Here is a 19,247-nt window from a genome sequence, read left to right as displayed (position 1 = left end):
CTCTCGGACTCTGCCCGGGCCGTGGCAGCAGGGGGACCCCGCGAGGGGAGCCGGGCTGTCTGAGGCGAGGGGAGCAAAGCCGAGCCGGCCTCGGGGGCCCCGGCGCTGGCCGAGGGGGGCGGGGCGGGGGGAGCCGGGGCGGGGCCGGTCCTAGGGGCGCTGCCCGGGCCCCGGGGAGCAGCCGGGCCGGAGGCCCCGGGGCTGAGGCTCCGGCCGCCCAGCGAGCAGCCCCGGCCCGCGCTCCCCGGCTCCCCCGGCTGCGCAGCGGCCGGGCCCAGGGGCGGGAGAGGTCGCCCGAGAAGCGGGAAGGCGCCGGGGGGCTCCGGGTCTGAGAGGCGCCGGGTGGGGGAGGGGCGTGGCTCGGGGGCGTCTGCGCGGGGGGGAGGGGATGAGAGGCTCGGGGAGAGTCAGGCTGACTCCGGGGCCCTCCCTAACCTGCTCTAGGGAGGACGGAAGCGCCCCCCGGGGCAGGCTGGGAGATGTAGTTTCTGACTCTCCTGGCAGCGGAAGTGACGTACGGCGGAGGGGCTAAAGAGGCGGGCTGCGAACGCGCGCGACGCTGTGGCTCTGCCTGGCTCGTGCGGGGCCGTTGGAGCCTCTCCCGGAGGAGGAGGGATTCGTGCCGCTGGAGCGCTTGTCTCTACCCCGTCGTGCATCCCGGCTCTGCGCACGCGCACATCGGGCGGCGGTGGGGCCGAGCTCACACAGGCTGCATTTCCCAGGGCGCCGGGCACGTGGGCTCCCCCCGGCTTTAGGTTCCGGCCGCCCCGGGCTCCGCCCGCCCCCCCCGCGGAGCTGCAGCCTCCAGGTACCGGAGCGAGCCCCGGGGCCGGGCGGTGACTCTGCCCCAGTGTCCGGCGGGGGGACCAGCTCCCCCGGGGTCCCTGCGGGCGGGGGGGACCTGGGGAAAGGGGCGGAGGGAAAATGTCGGCGCAGCCCGGACATGGCCGGGGGGGGGGGGAGAAGGGCCGGGGCCCCCCGAGGGGCGGGAAGGGAAAGGGGGGGCTGAGATCCACAGCTACAGACTAGGGGCCGAATGGCTCGGCAGCAGTTCTGCGGAAAAGGACCTAGGGGTGACAGTGGACGAGAAGCTGGATATGAGTCAGCAGTGTGCCCTTGTTGCCAAGAAGGCCAATGGCATTTTGGGATGTATAAGTAGGGGCATAGCCAGCAGATCGAGGGACGTGATCGTTCCCCTCTATTCGACATTGGTGAGGCCTCATCTGGAGTACTGTGTCCAGTTTTGGGCCCCACACTACAAGAAGGATGTGGATAAATTGGAGAGAGTCCAGCAAAGGGCAACAAAAACGATTAGGGGTCTGGAACACATGAGTTATGAGGAGAGGATGAGGGAGCTGGGATTGTTTAGTCTGCAGAAGAGAAGAATGAGGTGGGATTTGACAGCTGCTTTCAACTACCTGCAAGGGGATTCCAGAGAGGATGGATCTAGACTATTCTCAGTGGTGGAAGAGGACAGGACAAGGAGTAATGGTCTCAAGTTGCAGTGGGGGAGGTTTAGGTTGGATATTAGGAAAAACTTTTTCACTAGGAAGGTGGTGAAACACTGGAATGCGTTACCTAGGGAGGTCGTAGAATCTCCTTCCTTAGAAGTTTTTAAGGTCAGGCTTGACAAAGCCCTGGCTGGGATGATTTAATTGGGGATGGGTCCTGCTTTTGAGCAGGGGGTTGGACTAGATGACCTTCTGGGGGTCCCTTCCAACCCTGATATTCTATGATTCTATGATCCCCTCGGATTTACCGCTGCCCCCTCCCGGGGCTCCCCCTGCTCCCGCCCTGCCCCCTTTCTCTCCCATCAGCGATGAGCAGCAGCCCAGGTGACCCCCCCTTCCCCCACCTCCCTGAGACGGGCTCTGCCCCCCCCCCCAGACCCCGTTTCCTCTCCACTTCGCCCGTGGCCAGTTCAAATCTCGGCGTTGGGGTGTGTCCCCCCCACTTTACCTGCAGTGACTTGTCCTGGTTTAGGGGGGAATCGTTCCCCGGAGTGATTTCTGAAACGGGCAGAGGGGGGCAGAGCCCCGAGACAGGGACTGGGCTGGGGGGGCCCAGGAAGGGGAGGGAGGAGCAAGTGCCCCCCCCATAGAGACGGCCCAGTCCTTGGTTTCCCAGCCCCCGCTACTTCCCCGCCCCCACCCTGCCCAACCCAGCAGTCCCCGTCCCCCCAGCCCCGACGCCTGCTCGTCACATTGCCAGACCCCACTGCCAGCCCCTCCCCACAGCCAGTGACCTTCTGACTCCAGCCCCACTCCTTTCCCCTGTGAAAGCCACATCACCCAGGGGTCCCTGCTGGCCATGTGAGTGTGAGGCAAGAAGAATCCATCCCACTCTGTTGTTGATTGAATATCACTGTATAATCCCCTCAAATTTCCCCTCCTTTCTCTTGAACTGTTGAATGGTGACATAAAATCTCCCCAGATGTTGGTGCTTCTCTCTAGTATTCGCAAATATTTAGTTTGTGCCCCATTTTTTCCTCAGTTCTGAAATACTGATATTAAATTCTTGAAAATCTTTCTGCTTTTCTCTCCAGGTGTCTGACTGAGATCAGGGCTCTTATCATACTGAGCGTGGCTCAGGCTTTGCCTGAGATCAGGTCCCCCAGTGTGTTGGGCACTGCACAAACCCTGGCCAAGTTTAGGGCACTTGTTATGCCAGGCACTGCACAGACCCCTACAGAGAGCAGGGACCTTGTTGTGCTGGGTGCTACAGTGACCCTGACTGAGATCGGGGTCCCTGTTCTGCCAGGCACTGGAGAGACCCCAGCAGAGGTCAGACCCCACAGTTGTGACAAGTCCTGTGGCGACCCCAGCTGTGATCTGTGCCCCTGTTGTGCTGGGCACTGTAGAGACCCCAGCTGACATCAGGCCCCCCATTATGCCAGGTAAAACTGAGACCTGGACCAAGATCATGGCCCCCCTTGTGCCAGGCAGCGCACGACTGCTGCCCAGATTGCTTCCTCCATTGTGCTGGGCACTTCAGAGACCTCGACTGAGACCCGTGTCCCCGTTGGGCCCGGCACTGCACTGATGCCCGACCAAGATCATGCCCAAACACTGGGCACTGTACAGACCCTGACAGAGATCCTGCCCCCACATTTTGCCAGGTGCTGCAGGGACCCCAAACAAAATCGGGGATCCTGTAATGCCGGGAGTTGCAGAGCCCCCGACTGAGGTCAGGCCCCCTGTTGTGCAGGGCTCTGCACAGACACTGACAAAGATCAGGGTCCCCATTGTGACAGGGGCTGAACAGACACCAAGGGTATGTCTACACTGCCATTAAAACCCTCCAGCTGGCCCATGCCAGCTGACTCAGGCTCACAGGGCTCGGGCAAAGGGGATGTTTAATTCCAGTGTAGATGTCTGGGCCCAGGCTGGAGCCAGGCTGTAGGACCCTGCGAGGTGGGAGGGTGCCAGACCTTGGACTGCAGCCCAAGCCAGAACATCTACACCACAATTAAACAGCCCCACAGCCTGAGCCGTGTGAGCCCATGTCAGCGGGCACGGGCCAGCCGCCGGTGTCTTAACTGCAGTGCAGACATGCCCGCGGTGACAGAGAGTCCTTGCCGCAAAAACCTCAAAGGCTAAATAGGCAAATGGTGGGAGGCTACTCTCCATTTTACAAATGGGGAAACTGAAGCTCAGAGAGCTGAAGTAATTTGCTCAAGTTTGCATTGAGAGTTTGGGGCAAAACTGGGATCTGAACCCAAATTGTTTGAATTCTTGTGTCTCCCCTTAACCACAAGCCCAGCTTGTGTGTGTACAGCGTTGTTGTGGCCTGTGTTTGTATTGCATTGGCTTCCAAGGGAGGCTGTGGCATTTCCTTCATTGGAGGTTTTTAAGATCAGGTTAGAGGTACACCAGTCTGGGAATGTCGAGGGCAGAGGTGGGCAAAGTACGGCCTGTGGGACTGTCCTGCCCAGCCCTTGAGTTCCTGGCCAGGAAGGATAGCCCCTGGCCCCTCCCATGCTGTCTCCCATTCACCGCAGCCTCAGTTTGCCACGCCGTCAGTGCTCTGGCCCGCTGCTCCTGCCGGGCAGCATGGTGGTGTGGCTGGCTCTGGCCGGGCGGTGGGGCTATGAGCTCCAGCTGCTCTGAGTGGTATGGTAAGGGGGTGGGGAGCAGGGAGTTGAATAAAGGGCAGGAGGTTCTGGGGGGCAGTGAGGGGACAGGGAGCAGGGTGTGGTTGGGTGGGGCGGAGGTTCTTGGGGGGGCGGTCAGGGGACAGGGAATGTTGGATAGGCGTGGGAGTCTGTCGGGGGCGGGGATGTGGAGGGGTCAGGGCAGTCAGGGGACAGGGAGAAGGGGGAATGGATGGGGGTGGGGTCCTGGGAGGGGGTGGTCAGGGGTCAAGGAGCAGGGGGGGTTGAATGGGTTGGGAGTTCTGAGGGGGGCAGTAGCAAGTGGGCCCTCTGTACAGTTGTGCAACCATGATGTGGCCCTCGGGCCAAAAAGTTTGCCCACCCCTGATCTAGTGATACTTGGTCCTGCCTCATCACAGGAGACTTGAGTAGATGACCTCCCAAGATCCCTTCCAGGCCTACATTGAAATAATTCTGTCTTGTGCTGTGTCGTGTTCTATGCTGAGCTGTTTTGCAGGGTGCCATTTGGAACTGTGATGCACCATGTTGTGTTGCATAGTTTTATGGTGTATTGTTTTGCCTCAGCTTGTTTGGTGCCTGTGTTGTGTTGGTTTGAGTCGAGCTCTTTTCCGTTGTGTACTTTAGGGTGTGTTAGTTTGCATTGTGTGGCTTTCTTCTCCTTTGTGTTGTCATTTTATGCTGTGGAGTGTAGTTTTTTGTTATTGTTTTTCTGAATTGCCTGACATTATGTTGTGGCGGGGATTTTTCTGTGTGTTGTGTTTTATATGTATATATTGCATAGCATCATAGAAATGTAGGGCTGGAAAAGACCTCAAGAAGTTATCAAGTCCGGTGCTCTCTCTGCTGAGGCAGAACCAAGTATATGTAGATTATCTCTGACAGAGGTTTGTCCTGCCTGTTCTTGGAAACTTCCAGAGAAAGAGACTCCACAGCCACCCTTGTAAGACTATTCCAGAGCTGAACTACCTTAGCTCTGGGGATTGACTACATGCCATTGTAGGCAGTCCCATCCTACCAATCCCTCCAGAAAGGTATCGAGCTCAGTCTTGAAGGCAGTTAGGTTTTTTGCCCCCACTGCTTCCCTTGGGAGGCTGTTCCAAAACTTCACTCTGATGGTTAGAAACCTTCGCCTAATTTCAAGCCAAAACTTATTGATGGCCAATATCCATTTGTTTCAGTGCCAATACTGGTGCTTAACCTAAACTCCTCTCCATCCCTGGTGTTTATCCTTCTGATGTATTTATAGAGAGCAATCCTCTCTCTCTTCAGCCTTCTTTTGGCTAGGCTAAACAAGCCAAGCTCTTTGAGTCTCCTCTCGTAAGGCAGATTTTCCATTCCTCAGATCATCCTAGTAGCCCTTCTCTGCACCTGTTCCACTTTGAATTCATCTTTCTTAAACATGGGAGACCAGAATGGCCCACAGTATTTCAGATGAGGTCTCGTTGGTGCCTTGTATAACAGTACTAACTTACTGCTTATTGCAAAAATTATTGCACTATTAATTTTCATCCCATTTCTTTTACTCCAGCTTTCAAGGTCATGCAGATCTTCTTGGATGATTTTCCCGTCCTCCATATTGGCAATACCTCCCAGGTTTCTGTCACACTCCTACTTTTTGTGCCAAGGTCACTAATAAAAATGTTGAATAAGATTGGTCCCAGGACTGATATGAGGAACTCCACTAGTAACCCCCCTCCAGCCTGACAACTCACCATTCAGTATGACCCCTTGTAGTCTCCCCTGTAACCAATTCCTTATCGACCTTTCAGTTCTCATATTAATCCCCATCTTCTCCAATTTAACAAATAGTTTCCCATGTGGAACTTACTGACATCCAGGTAGATTAGAGCTACTGCATTTCCTTAGTCCAAAAAATTAGTTACCTTCTCACAGAAGGAGGTCAGGTTTCTCTGGCAGGAGCTACCTTTTCTAACACCATGTTTTATTTATTTATAGTGCTGAAGGCCAGAAGAAACTGTTAGGAATAGGCTGAGAATGGCCATGTGGAGGTGGGGGAGGGGATGGCAGAGAGTGTGGAGCTGGTGGAGGGTAGGGGATGCTGGAGGGGTACCTGAGATTTTCTTTTGAAGGAGTCCATGTCTCTGCTCCCTGTGGCTTTGGTCATTCTGTACCAAAGCAGCACATCAGCAGACCAGATGCACACACCATAGCTCCACCTGGAACACGCAGCATTCACTTCCAGATGGGATTGACGATTTCTCAGGGGCCCAGTTGGATAGGCCTGGCTGGGGTGGATTCAGTTGGACAGCACTCTCGGGCTCTGATGGTTTGGGATGTTCCTTTTTGCATAGCCAGCTCTTTCCCTTTATTGTTTTACCCCACCTATGCCCCATGACACTCTCTTCTTAACTTCCTTTGGTTATTTCAGTTCCAGTTTTTAAATGGGGTCTAATAATTGCAAAGCTGAATGAAAGATAAACAGAACCATTTGAATTTTGGCACATAGCTGGTAGAACGATACCTAGTGAAGGTATGCTCACAAACAAGGAAGAATTAGTGGGGGAAGCAAAAGTGGACGGGAATCTGGGAGGCAGTGACCATGAGTTGGTTGAGTTCAGGATCCTCACACAGGAAAGAAAGGTAAGCAGCAGGATACGGACCCTGGACTTCAGGAAAGCAGACTTTGACTCCCTCAGGGAACGGATGGGTAGGATCCCCTGGGGGACTAACATGAAGGGGAAAGGAGTCCAGGAGAGCTGGCTGTATTTCAAGGAATCCCTATTGAGGTTACAGGGACAAACCATCCCGATGAGCCGAAAGAATAGTAAATATGGCAGGCGACCAGCTTGGCTTAACGGTGAAATCCTAGCGAATCTTAAACATAAAAAAGAAGCTGACAAGAAGTGGAAGGTTGGATATATGACCAGGGAAGAGTATAAAAAGATTGCTCGGGCATGTAGGAATGAAATCAGGAGAGCCAAATCGCACCTGGAGCTGCAGCTAGCAAGAGATGTCAAGAGTAACAAGAAGGATTTGTTCAGGTATGTTGGCAACAAGAAGAAAGCCAAGGAAAGTGTGGGCCCCTTACTGAATGAGGGAAGCAACCTAGTGACAGAGGATGTGGAAAAAGCTAATGTACTCAATGATTTTTTTGCCTCTGTCTTCACAAACAAGGTCAGCTCCCAGACTGCTGCACTGGGCATCACAAAATGGGGAGTAGATGGCCAGCCCTCTGTGGAGAAAGAGATGGTTAGGGACTATTTAGAAAAGCTGCACGTGCACAAGTCCATGGAGCCGGACGAGTTGCATCCGAGAGTGCAAAAGGAATTGGCGGCTGTGATTGCAGAGCCATTGGCCATTATCTTTGAAAACTCGTGGCGAACGGGGGAAGTCCCGGATGACTGGAAAAAGGCTAATGTAGTGCCAATCTTTAAAAAAGGGAAGGAGGAGGATCCTGGGAACTACAGGCCAGTCAGCCTCACCTCAGTCCCCGGAAAAATCATGGAGCAGGTCCTCAAGGAATCAATCCTGAAGCACTTACACGAGAGGAAAGTGATCAGGAACAGTCAGCATGGATTCACCAAGGGAAGGTCATGCCTGACTAATCTAATCGCCTTCTATGATGAGATTACTGGTTCTGTGGATGAAGGGAAAGCAGTGGATGTATCTTGACTTTAGCAAAGCTTTTGACACAGTCTCCCACAGTATTCTTGTCAGCAAGTTAAGGAAGTATGGGCTGGATGAATGCACCATAAGGTGGGTAAAAAGTTGGCTAGATTGTCGGGCTCAACGGGTAGTGATCAATGGCTCCATGTCTAGTTGGCAGCCGGTGTCAAGTGGAGTGCCCCAGAGGTCGGTCCTGGGGCCGGTTTTGTTCAATATGTTCATAAATGATCTGAAGGATGGTGTGGATTGCACTCTCAGCAAATTTGCGGATGATACTAAACTGGGAGGAGTGGTAGATACGCTGGAGGGCAGGGATAGGATACAGAGGGACCTAGACAAATTGGAGGATTGGGCCAAAAGAAATCTGATGAGGTTCAATAAGGATAAGTGCAGGGTCCTGCACTTAGGATGGAAGAACCCAATGCACAGCTACAGACTAGGGACCGAATGGCTAGGCAGCAGTTCTGCGGAAAAGGACCTAGGGATGACAGTGGACAAGAAGCTGGATATGAGCCAGCAGTGTGCCCTTGTTGCCAAGAAGGCCAATAGCATGTTGGGATGTACAAGTAGGGGCATAGCGAGCAGATCGAGGGACTTGATCGTCCCCCTCTATTCGACATTGGTGAGGCCTCATCTGGAGTACTGTGTCCAGTTTTGGGCCCCACACTACAAGAAGGATGTGGATAAATTGGAGAGAGTCCAGCGAAGGACTTCAAAAACGATTAGGGGTCTGGAACACATGAGTTATGAGGAGAGGCTGAGGGAACTGGAATTGTTTAGTCTGCAGAAGAGAAGAATGAGGGGGGATTTCATAGCTGCTTTCAACTACCTGAGAGGTAGTTCCAGAGAGGATGCTTCTAGACTATTCTCAGTGGTGGAAGAGGACAGGACAAGGAGTAATGGTGTCAAGTTGCAGTGGGGGAGGTTCAGGTTGGATATTAGGAAAAACTTTTTCACTAGGAGGTTGGTGAAACACTGGAATGCGTTGCCTAGGGAGGTGGTGGAATCTCCTTCCTTAGACGTTTTTAAGGTCAGGCTTGACAAAGCCCTGGCTGGGATGATTTAATTGGGTATGGGTCCTGCTTTTGAGCAGGGGGTTGGACTAGATGACCTCCTGAGGTCCCTTCCAACCCTGATATTCTATGATTCTTTGGAACCCCCTTTCAGGTAGTTGAAAGCAGCTATCCAATCCCTCCTCAGTCTTCTCTTCGGCAGACTAAACAATCCCAGTTCCCTCAGCCTCTCCTCATGAGTCATGTGTTTCAGTCCCCTAATCATTTTTGTTGCCGTCCACTGGACTCTTTCCAATTTTTCCACTCCTTCTTGTAGTGTGGGGCCCAAAACTGGACACCGTACTCCAGATGAGGTCTCACCAATGTCGAATAGAGGGGAATGATCACGCATCTTGATCTGCTATTAATGCCCCTACTTATACAGCCCAAAATGCCATTGGCCTTCTTGGCGACCAGGGCACACTGTTGACTCATATCCAGCTTCTCGTCCACTGTAACCCCTAGGTCCTTTTCTGCAGAACTGCTTCCTAGCCATTTGGTCTCTAGTCTGTAGCGGTGCATGGGATTCTTCTGTCCTAAGTGCAGGACTCTGCACTTGAGCTTGTTGAACCTCATCAGATTTCTTTTGGCCCAATCCTCCAATTTGTCTAGGTCCCTCTGTATCCTATCCCTACCCTCCAGCGTATCTACCTCTCCTCCCAGTTTAGTGTCATCTGAAAACTTGCTGAGGGTGCAATCCACACCATCCTCCAGATCATTAATGAAGATATTGAACAAAACCAGTCCCAGGACTGACCCTTGGGGCACTCCACTTGATACCGGCTGCCAACTAGACATGTAGCCATTGATCGCTACCCATTGAGCCTGACGATCTAGCCAGCTTTCCATCCACCTTATAGTGCATTCATCCAGCCCATGCTTCTTTAACTTGCTGGCAAGAATACTGTGGGAGACAATATGAAAACCTTTGCTAAAGTCAGGGAATAACGCATCCACTGCTTTCCCCTCATCCACAGAGCCAGTTATCTCATCATAGAAGGCAGTTAGATTAGTCAGGCATGACCTTCCCTTGGTGAATCCATGCTGACTGTTCCTGATCACTTTCCTCTAAGTGCTTCAGAATTGATTCCTTGACGACCTGCTCCATGATTTTTCCAGGGACTGAGGTGCGGCTGACTGGCCTGCAGTTCCCCAGATCCTCTCTTTTCCCTTTTTTAAAGATGGGCACTACACTAGCCTTTTTCCAGTTTCAGCAGCTGTTACTATGCATGCTCAGTGAGAGCTCCAGCGGGGTTTCATGGGCCCAGGCCTGTACAGCGCAGCTCACCTAAAACCAAATTCCATCTTCGCAAAGATTAGGGGCTTGATTCTGTGCCATGGTTGTCGTTTTCCCTCGTACTTTAGTGATAGGCCCTATCTGCAATGGTTGGGTTTGCATAGGTGTGTTGTGGGAGTATTGGGTCATTGTTCACGTCACTCAGATTTAGGGTTACATTGGTGAGTACCTTATCTCTGCATTTCCTGATTATTACAAGTTTGAGTTTTGCTGATCTCTCTTTTGGAGGGGCACCAAACAGCTCTGGGCAACTTTAAATCCTGCATTCATTAAGTTTTTTTGTTAGTGAATTTCCTAGCTTTTTGCGCAGAGCAATGTTGACTGGAGGAGTTAGCAACCCTATAGGCAGTTGTGGGTTTCACACAAGTTTGCAATCAGATGCACAGAGAAGTGCAATGACTTACCCAAGGTCACCCAGCAGGCCTATGGCAGCCAGGAATAGTCTCTGTCCAGTGCTCTCTCCACGTAGGTGCTGGGTGATTCTGAAGTGCTGCTCTCCCCGCCTCCTCCCCCATACTTTTTGTTAAGGTGGAATGGGAATAACAGTCATGGTTTCAAATGTGTCTCTCTCTCTGCCACCTCCTCCTGCTGCCACCAGTTCTAGCTCGGCCTCCCCTTCTTGTCCATCGCCTCCAGCCCTCTCTTAGCTCTGTAGAAGCCAGTAGCTGTCTCCTGTCCTAGGCTACTTCACACATGTATTACAGGCAGCAGTGTAAGGTATGGCGCATGCCACCTTGGTGATGTAGCCTGAGCTGCACACTGAGCTGGGCCCTCACTGCTTCTTCCAGATGGGCTCCCTGCTCCAGCCATGCCCTAGCTCTGCCCCTCCTCCAAACAGGCCCCCTCCCCTATACACTCTGGCATGCCCCTCCACCCCATACACGTGTAACATGTGTAACATGTGCCTTTAAATTATTCATATTTTGGATGATTAAATTTTTGTTACCTTCAGCTTCACCATCTTCCCCTGCCCAGCCCGGTTTCAGGTGTTTGGTGGTGCCCCGATGGTTTTCCATTGATAGTTTGGGAGAGAGCAAGGCTGGTCTCTTGAGCGTTGCGTTACCTTACCAGCTGACTAGGGAGGAGTGACGACCATAGTTCCCTCTAAAGTCTGCACCTGGGCGGCCGCACACATGGGAATGAAGGGCTGCATACCTAATAAGTGGAGCTGCACAAATGTGGCTCCACTAATTAGGTGCCTTCTGGACCGTGGAGAGGATGCGGAAGAAGGTGAGGTGATGGGGGAAATAGGGGTAGGTGGGGGGAATAGGGGGTGAGTGAGGTGATGTGGGGGTCGGGAGTTTGAGGTGTCCCAACTTCCAGCCGGGCTGCAGTGGCAGGGAGAGGAGAGATTTGGACTCTCAGCAACCCCGGTTGGGCTGCCGGTGCCAGGGAGAGACAGGAGGCTTCCCCAGCGCCAGGCTGGGCTGGGGGAGCAGGCTGCACGGGGGTTTGGGGTGCCAAGATTTTGGGCGGGTTGCTAGCATTTTGGAGCATGCGGGGGATGTGGCTACATGGGAGGTGGGGTGCTGGGGAAACTCCATTGTCCGATTAATGCATCAGAGCAAGGTCAATCCAAGCACATCTTTCCTTTACTTGTTGTTAAGGTAACTATGAGTCTGGGGTGAGGAGCTGGTATTAATTACCACCTGATTATTGATATAATTACAAGATCTGAAATATCCCAGGAATAATCTGATGGGGAAGGAATAATGTGGCACCCCCGCTATTTTCCACTGTTTAGAATTATAGAGCAAACACAAAACAGTGAATCCTCTGCGGTTCTAAACCAAAATATTTTTCACCTAGTATCAGCAGGGAAAGATTAAGACCTTGCTTTTGGCCATGTTGAGTTTCTGTTGACAGCTGGTGGACATCTGCTAGGAGATGTTAGAAAGACTGGGAAAAGATTTAATTTGACTGGAGGGAGACAGATCCAGAGCAGAGAGGTAAAGAGTGCTTGAGGGATTCTGCATTAGCAGATCTTAATGCAGAATCTGACTTATGTTGGTGCTTTTTTTATTGTAAAGCATTTAGGCTGCTTTTGTAGATATGTGTAATTAATCTCTCCTCTTCCTAGAGTTCTGAGGAGGTTATATGAGTATTTTTAAAGAGTGCAGACTGCAGATTAGGTTGCAGTGAGGTCTTCATAAGTGCAGGATCAGGCTCTAAACTGTTGTCAAGTCCACACACTGAACAAACTGAAAAAACACTTTGATCTTTCTGTTGTAGTGATCTGATGATAAATTACAGCAATCCAAGGTTAAAAGAAATACATCTGTGATTTTATTTTGATTGTTGTGGCTTTAAGAAGCTGGTTTCTTGCTATTTACTCTCTCTTAGATACTGATCCTGCAAACAGTTATGCCTCTGGAGGGCATCCATGCATAGGCGTTTGCAGGATTGGGGCTTTAGTGAATGAATATTGGCGCAAAAGCATGTGGCTAGGCCTAGCTCATGACATTGGCATGGTTACATTTCAAACAAAGTTTACATGGGTGTTAATGGCTTAAGGTAAGAAAGACAAGGATTCTTTTAACAACATAATTCTTTTGGAGTGTTGTAGGTATCTGAAAACTGTGATCTTAATGATTTTTTAAAAAAATCCTATGTTTACTAATCAATACATGGTAAATAGTTAAAACTGGAAGAACTTGACAATGGGTGCTGTTTATTTGTTTGGTCCTTCAATTAGAGTTGGATTCCAGAAAAGTTATTTGCATTACGTTTTAGAATTTGTTTGGGGAGAGGTATTGGAAACCATTAAGGCCAGATCTTTGCTATCTGGTATAGTTCCGGATCTTCAGAGTACTCCCATTGACTCAGAAGTAGGAAGCACTAGGTGTGATGTTCGGTGTTTTGTAGGATGAAGACCTTATTGCAAGCTCTTTGACACATGGCTTTGGAGTTTGCAGACAGATCCCTGCTTCAATGTGCTTCAGGGCTTCTACTCTTCAGTTTTTGAGTTGGTGACACACACACAATGTGAAGACAGGAGAACTTTGCCTGTTTCTGCAGGGCTCTGTTGCACTTGCACAGCGTGGGTCCTGGACACTCATTTAAAATACCCATCACCAGCCAGTTGATGTTTTACTTCCCTTCGTATTTTCAGTGTTGTCACTTGTTTGTTTGTGGTTTTGTTTGCTGTCTGTGTTGCTTTATTACTTCTTTTTACTGTTCTCAGTGTGTGATGTATTCATCAAATTAAGAATTGACATCCCACAGATGGTATAAGCCTGAGTGAATACCTTTTACTCTCCTTTCCAGTATCAGAAAATATTGTATTAATATTTGCGATGAGAGCATGACTATTTCTAGTTGACTCATAAATTTGTTTAGCATCTTAAAGCTGGGCTGTGTGTGCAGATAATATGCATGCAAGAGAGAGAGTTTTGTGAACTGCAAAAGTCGGTAGCATGCTAGTGTTTTGGCAGATGCTTCATTTTTTGAGAGCAGCTTTCCCTGAAGATTTTGTGGTCTATGGTAGGAGGAGGTTATTAAATTGGGCCTCTGGTGCATGTTTTTTATGCTTTTGCTTAATGCCCATGACTGTGTTTTATTCCTATAGCTGTTTTCAGTAGGCCACATTTTGTCCCTTGTTTTAATATTCTTTCTTCTTCTTCCATACCTATGAACTGTTTAAAAATATATTTATATCTAGGATTTTTGTTTGAACTGGTGGCTCACATCCACACATTATCTCAATATTGGTGGAGCACATAACAAAATTAATTCCGCACATGGATGGAAAAAATTAGAGGGAACATTGGTGATGACTCCCTCTTGGGTGGATGGGCCAATTCTGGGGCCCATTACCTCTTGGTGATTGATTTCCATTCCAAGTCCATAAAGTTGATTTTCAATATAAATGCTTTGTTCCTTACATACGCCCCATTCGTTGATCTCTCAGTCATTGTGAGTCTTGACCAGTTATGAGCTTTTTGTAGATGCCTCTGTCACGGAGTCACTGGGTCAGTCCTCTGGAACTACTCTGTATGAAGCCCGTTAGGACTCTGGGGGAGCCTCCTCTCTCTGAGCATACTGTTTCCAGGGCAGAAGCTTCCACAGCTTCGACTTTCCTGGGTCTGACCTCAGAGCATTCAGCATCCCTTTCCACAGTGTGTGCTTCCTGCAGCAAGTCCGCCCGGACGGGGCTCCTGGGGAAGCCAGAGGGCCCTACACCCCAACTCTGCAGTCAGACCTGACTCTCAGCCAGCCGGTAAAAGGTTTATTAGGCGACAGGAACACAGCGTAGAACAGAGCTTGCTATCACAAAAATCAGTGACTTTCAGCCAAGTCCAGCTTGGCAGTCCTGGGACAGACGCCCTGGACTCCCCCTCTTCCACTGACCCGACCTTTGTTAAAGCCTCACATGCTCTCCCCTATGGATAAATACCCTCCCAAGAGATGTTTGGTGTGATGGGTTTGTCAGGTCTCAGGTGAGAGCTGCTGGCAAAGACCAAGTGACCCTTTGCCAAGGGATCTCTGTGTCACTGTCTGACCCCCGTAGGCCAGGGAGAGAACAACTTTCTTCCAATGGCCTTCAGGACGGGGGCTGAGTTCACTGCAGTGCCCCCTCATCCCCTCTCCATTTCCCTTCTTGGTGTGCTGTCTGGGATGCTGTCCTGCTTCCTGCTCCCCAGGACACCCCGTATCTACTCCATGTGCCAGGCTTCTGCCAGCCCCCAGTGAGAGGCCATCCAGCCCATCAAACTGATGCCAAAGTGCTGGGCCTCAGGCCTTCTGGGGTGCAGAGAGTCCAATTGCCCCCTGCCCCAGGGGTGCTACAGGGGCATGAATGAGGGAGGCAACCTAGTGACAGAGGATGTGGAAAAAGCTAATGTACTCAATGCTTTTTTTGCCTCTGTTTTCACTAACAAGGTCAGCTCCCAGACTGCTGCGCTGGGCATCACAAAATGCAGAAGAGATGGCCAGCCCTCTGTGGAGATAGGGGTGGTTAGGGACTATTTAGAAAAGCTGGACGTGCACAAGTCCATGGGGCCGGACGAGTTGCATCCGAGAGTGCTGAAGGAATTGGCGGCTGTGATTGCAGAGCCACTGGCCATTATCTTTGAAAACTCGTGGCGAACCGGGGAAGTCCCGGATGACTGGAAAAAGGCTAATGTAGTGCCAATCTTTAAAAAAGGGAAGAAGGAAGATCCTGGGAACTACAGGCCAGTCAGCCTCACCTCAGTCCCTGGAAAAATCATGGAGCAGGTCCTGAAAGAATCAATCCTGAAGCACTTGCATGAGAGGAAAGTGATCAGGAACAGCCAGCATGGATTCACCAAGGGAAGGTCATGCCTGACTAATCTAATCGCCTTTTATGATGAGATTACTGGTTCTGTGGATGAAGGGAAAGCAGTGGATGTATTGTTTCTTGACTTTAGCAAAGCTTTTGACACGGTCTCCCATAGTATTCTTGTCACCAAGTTAAGGAAGTATGGGCTGGATGAATGCACTATAAGGTGGGTAAAAAGCTGGCTAGATTGTCGGGCTCAACGGGTAGTGATCAATGGCTCCATGTCTAGTTGGCAGCCGGTATCAAGTGGAGTGCCCCAAGGGTCGGTCCTGGGGCCGGTTTTATTCAATATCTTCATAAATGATCTGGAGGATGGTGTGGATTGCACTCTCAGCAAATTTGCGGATGATACTAAACTGGGAGGAGTGGTAGATACGCTGGAGGGGAGGGATAGGATACAGAAGGACCTAGACCAATTGGAAGATTGGGCCAAAAGGAATCTGATGAGGTTCAATAAGGATAAGTGCAGGGTCCTGCACTTAGGACGGAAGAACCCAATGCACAGCTACAGACTAGGGACCGAATGGCTAGGCAGCAGTTCTGCGGAAAAGGACCTAGGGGTGACAGTGGACGAGAAGCTGGATATGAGTCAGCAGTGTGCCCTTGTTGCCAAGAAGGCCAATGGCATTTTGGGATGTATAAGTAGGGGCATAGCGAGCAGATCGAGGGACGTGATCGTTCCCCTCTATTCGACATTGGTGAGGCCTCATCTGGAGTACTGTGTCCAGTTTTGGGCCCCACACTTCAAGAAGGATGTGGATAAATTGGAGAGAGTCCAGCGAAGGGCAACGAAAATGATTAGGGGACTGGAACACATGAGTTATGAGGAGAGGCTGAGGGAGCTGGGATTGTTTAGCCTGCAGAAGAGAAGAATGAGGGGGGATTTGATAGCTGCTTTCAACTACCTGAAAGGGGGTTCCAAAGAGGATGGCTCTAGACTGTTCTCAATGGTAGCAGATGACAGAACGAGGAGTAATGGTCTCAAGTTGCAGTGGGGGAGGTTTAGATTGGATATTAGGAAAAACTTTTTCACTAAGAGGGTGGTGAAACACTGGAATGAGTTACCTAGGGAGGTGGTAGAATCTCCTTCCTTAGAGGTTTTTAAGGTCAGGCTTGACAAAGCCCTGGCTGGGATGATTTAACTGGGAATTGGTCCTGCTTTGAGCAGGGGGTTGGACTAGATGACCTTCTGGGGTCCCTTCCAACCCTGATATTCTATGATTCTATGTCCTTCTAGTGCATCAGGGCTCCATCCTCTGGCTGAGACCTCAGGGCACTTTCTTCCTCTCTTGGGTACCAGGTGAAAATGCAAAAGAACTGACTGTCAGCAAACAAGAGTAAATAAAGGAATGAAAGAAAAGAAAGTGTGTGTGGGGGGTGGGGGAACTGTGGACAGATCCCATCAGGATATGGGCCTCTCTTACTTCTGGGAGCCCTGGGAGCATCTCAGTCACGTTCTGAGTTTACTGGGTCTCAGCGCAAGTTTCAGCCTGCTCCCCCTTTGAGCTCCGGAGATCCCCACCCTCCCTCAGTGAAGGCCAGAGCCCTGAATGCTGCCAGCCCTCACCTTGGGGCTGGAGATGCTCCACAAACTGTTCCCTTCCCAGTGTTTCCCCCCTTGGAGTAGAGTAGGTCTCTCCTGTTAACTCCTGCTCCAGTCCTGACAGAATCATAGAAATGTAGGGCTGGAAGGGACCTCAATAGGTCATCTAGTCCAGTCCCCGGCACTGAGGCAGGACTAAGTATTTTCTATTATAGGCCATCCCTGACAGGTGTTTGTCTAACCCAGGGGTTGGCAACCTTTCAGAAGTGGTGTGCCGAGTCTTCGTTTATTCACTTTAATTTAAGGTTTCGCGTGCCAAAAATACATTTTAACGTTTTTTAGACTGTCTCTCTCTAAGTCTATATATTATATAACTAAACTATTGTCACACGTAACAAGGGTTTTCAAAACGTTTAAGAAGCTTAATTTAAAATTAAATTAAAATGCTGATCTTACACCGCTAGCCCGCTGCCGGCCCAGGGTTCCGTTCACCCAGGCCGGCAGCGGGCTGAGCGGGACCCACAGCCAGGACTCTGTCCGGCAAGGGGCTGGCAGCCAGAACCCCAGACCGGCAGCGGGCTGAGCGGGGTCAGAGGCCGGGACCCCAGACCAGCAGCGGGCCGAGAGGCCCAGCCTGCTGCCACCCAGCCCACTGTCGGTCCGGGGCTCCGTCCTCCGTCCCCTGCCGGCCAGGACCCCGGCCGTCAGCCCCTCCCAGCTCGCTGCCGGCCCAGGGTCCCGGCCCTGTCCACATAGAGTGGGTACCTACCTTCTCCCTGGTTCTAGCCATTCTCCTCTCTCTGCACTGAGCTGAGGGTGGGAGTATGCTGAGAATAGGGCTGGGGGTGAAGGATCAGGCTGGGGGTTGGGGTGTAGGGTCTGGCCAGGAGTTAGAATGAGGGAGGGGGCTCAGGGTTGGGGCAGGAGGTTTGGGTGTGGAGTGCTTACCCGGACAGCTCCCATTTGGTGCGAGGGGTGCAGGTGGGAATGTGTGTGTGGGCGGGGGGGGTGCAGGAGCTCCCATTTGGTGCGAGGGGTGGGGTGGGGATGTGGAGGGTGCAAGAGTCAGGGCATGGCGTGTGGGGGGGCTGGGGATGTGTGGGGGTGCAGGAGTCAGGGCAGGGGGCTGGGGTGTGTGAGGAGTGTGCAGGAGTCAGGGCAGGGGGCTGGGTACGTGTGGGGGGTGCCAAAGTCAGGGCTGGGGTTGGGGGGGCGGGACAGGGGTCAGGGCACAGGGCTGGGAGTGTGTGAGGGGGTGCAGGGGTCAGGGCAAAGTGCTGGGGGGTGTGGAGGGTTCAGGGCAGGGGGCTGGGGGTGTGTGAGGAGGGTTCAGGAGTCAGGGCAGAGGGCTGGGGGTGTGTTGAGGTGCTGGGGTGAGAGCAGAGTGCTGGGGGGTGTGGAGGGTTCAGGGCAGGGGATGTGTGAGGAATCCTAGAATCATAGAATATCAGGGTTGGAAGGGACCCCAGAAGGTCATCTAGTCCAACCCCCTGCTCGAAGCAGGACCAATTCCCAGTTAAATCATCCCAGCCAGGGCTTTGTCAAGCCTGACCTTAAAAACCTCTAAGGAAGAAGATTCTACCACCTCCCTAGGTAACGCATTCCAGTGTTTCACCACCCTCTTAGTGAAAAAGTTTTTCCTAATATCCAATCTAAACCTCCCCCACTGCAACTTGAGACCATTACTCCTCGTTCTGTCATCTGCTACCATTGAGAACAGTCTAGAGCCATCCTCTTTGGAACCCCCTTTCAGGTAGTTGAAAGTAGCTATCAAATCCCCCCTCATTCTTCTCTTCCGTAGACTAAACAATCCCAGCTCCCTCAGCCTCTCCTCATAAGTCATGTGTTCCAGACCCCTAATCATTTTTGTTGCCCTTCGCTGGACTCTCTCCAATTTATCCACGTCCTTCTTGTAGTGTGAGGCCCAAAACTGGACACAGTACTCCAGATGAGGCCTCACCAATGTCTAATAGAGGGGAACGATCACGTCCCTCGATCTGCTCGCTATGCGCCTACTTATACATCCCAAAATGCCATTGGCCTTCTTGGCAACAAGGGCACACTGCTGACTCATATCCTGCTTCTCGTCCGCTGTCACCCCTAGGTCCTTTTCTGCAGAACTGCTGCCTCGCCATTTGGCCCCTGGAGGAGGGTTCAGGGAAGGGGGTGTGGGCTGGGGTTGTGGGGGTGCTCCGAGCCCCCTACCCTGAGCAGCTCATGACAGGGGACTGGAGGGGATATGCCAATTCCACCCCCTTCCGCAAGCTCCCTGGAGCAGAGCGCACGCAAGGGCCATGGCAGGGAGGGAGAGC

The 19,247-nt window shown here is 51.6% G+C and overlaps 1 protein-coding gene across 3 annotated transcripts in view; it reads left to right on the top strand.

The window, feature by feature from the left end:
• The first annotated feature begins 505 nt into the window (after positions 1–505).
• Positions 506–19,247, top strand: part of LOC140904236 (uncharacterized) — a 32,587-nt gene continuing 13,845 nt past the window's right edge. For all 3 annotated transcript variants that reach the window (XM_073326692.1, XM_073326694.1, XM_073326693.1), the window contains exon 1: positions 506–808. The gene's annotated coding sequence lies outside the window, so the exon portion shown is untranslated. The remainder of the gene's footprint in view (positions 809–19,247) is intronic.

Source organism: Lepidochelys kempii, chromosome 28, assembly GCF_965140265.1.
Source record: "Lepidochelys kempii isolate rLepKem1 chromosome 28, rLepKem1.hap2, whole genome shotgun sequence".
Lineage (NCBI taxonomy): Eukaryota > Metazoa > Chordata > Testudines > Cheloniidae > Lepidochelys > Lepidochelys kempii.
This window is presented reverse-complemented; position numbering and strand designations above follow the sequence as displayed.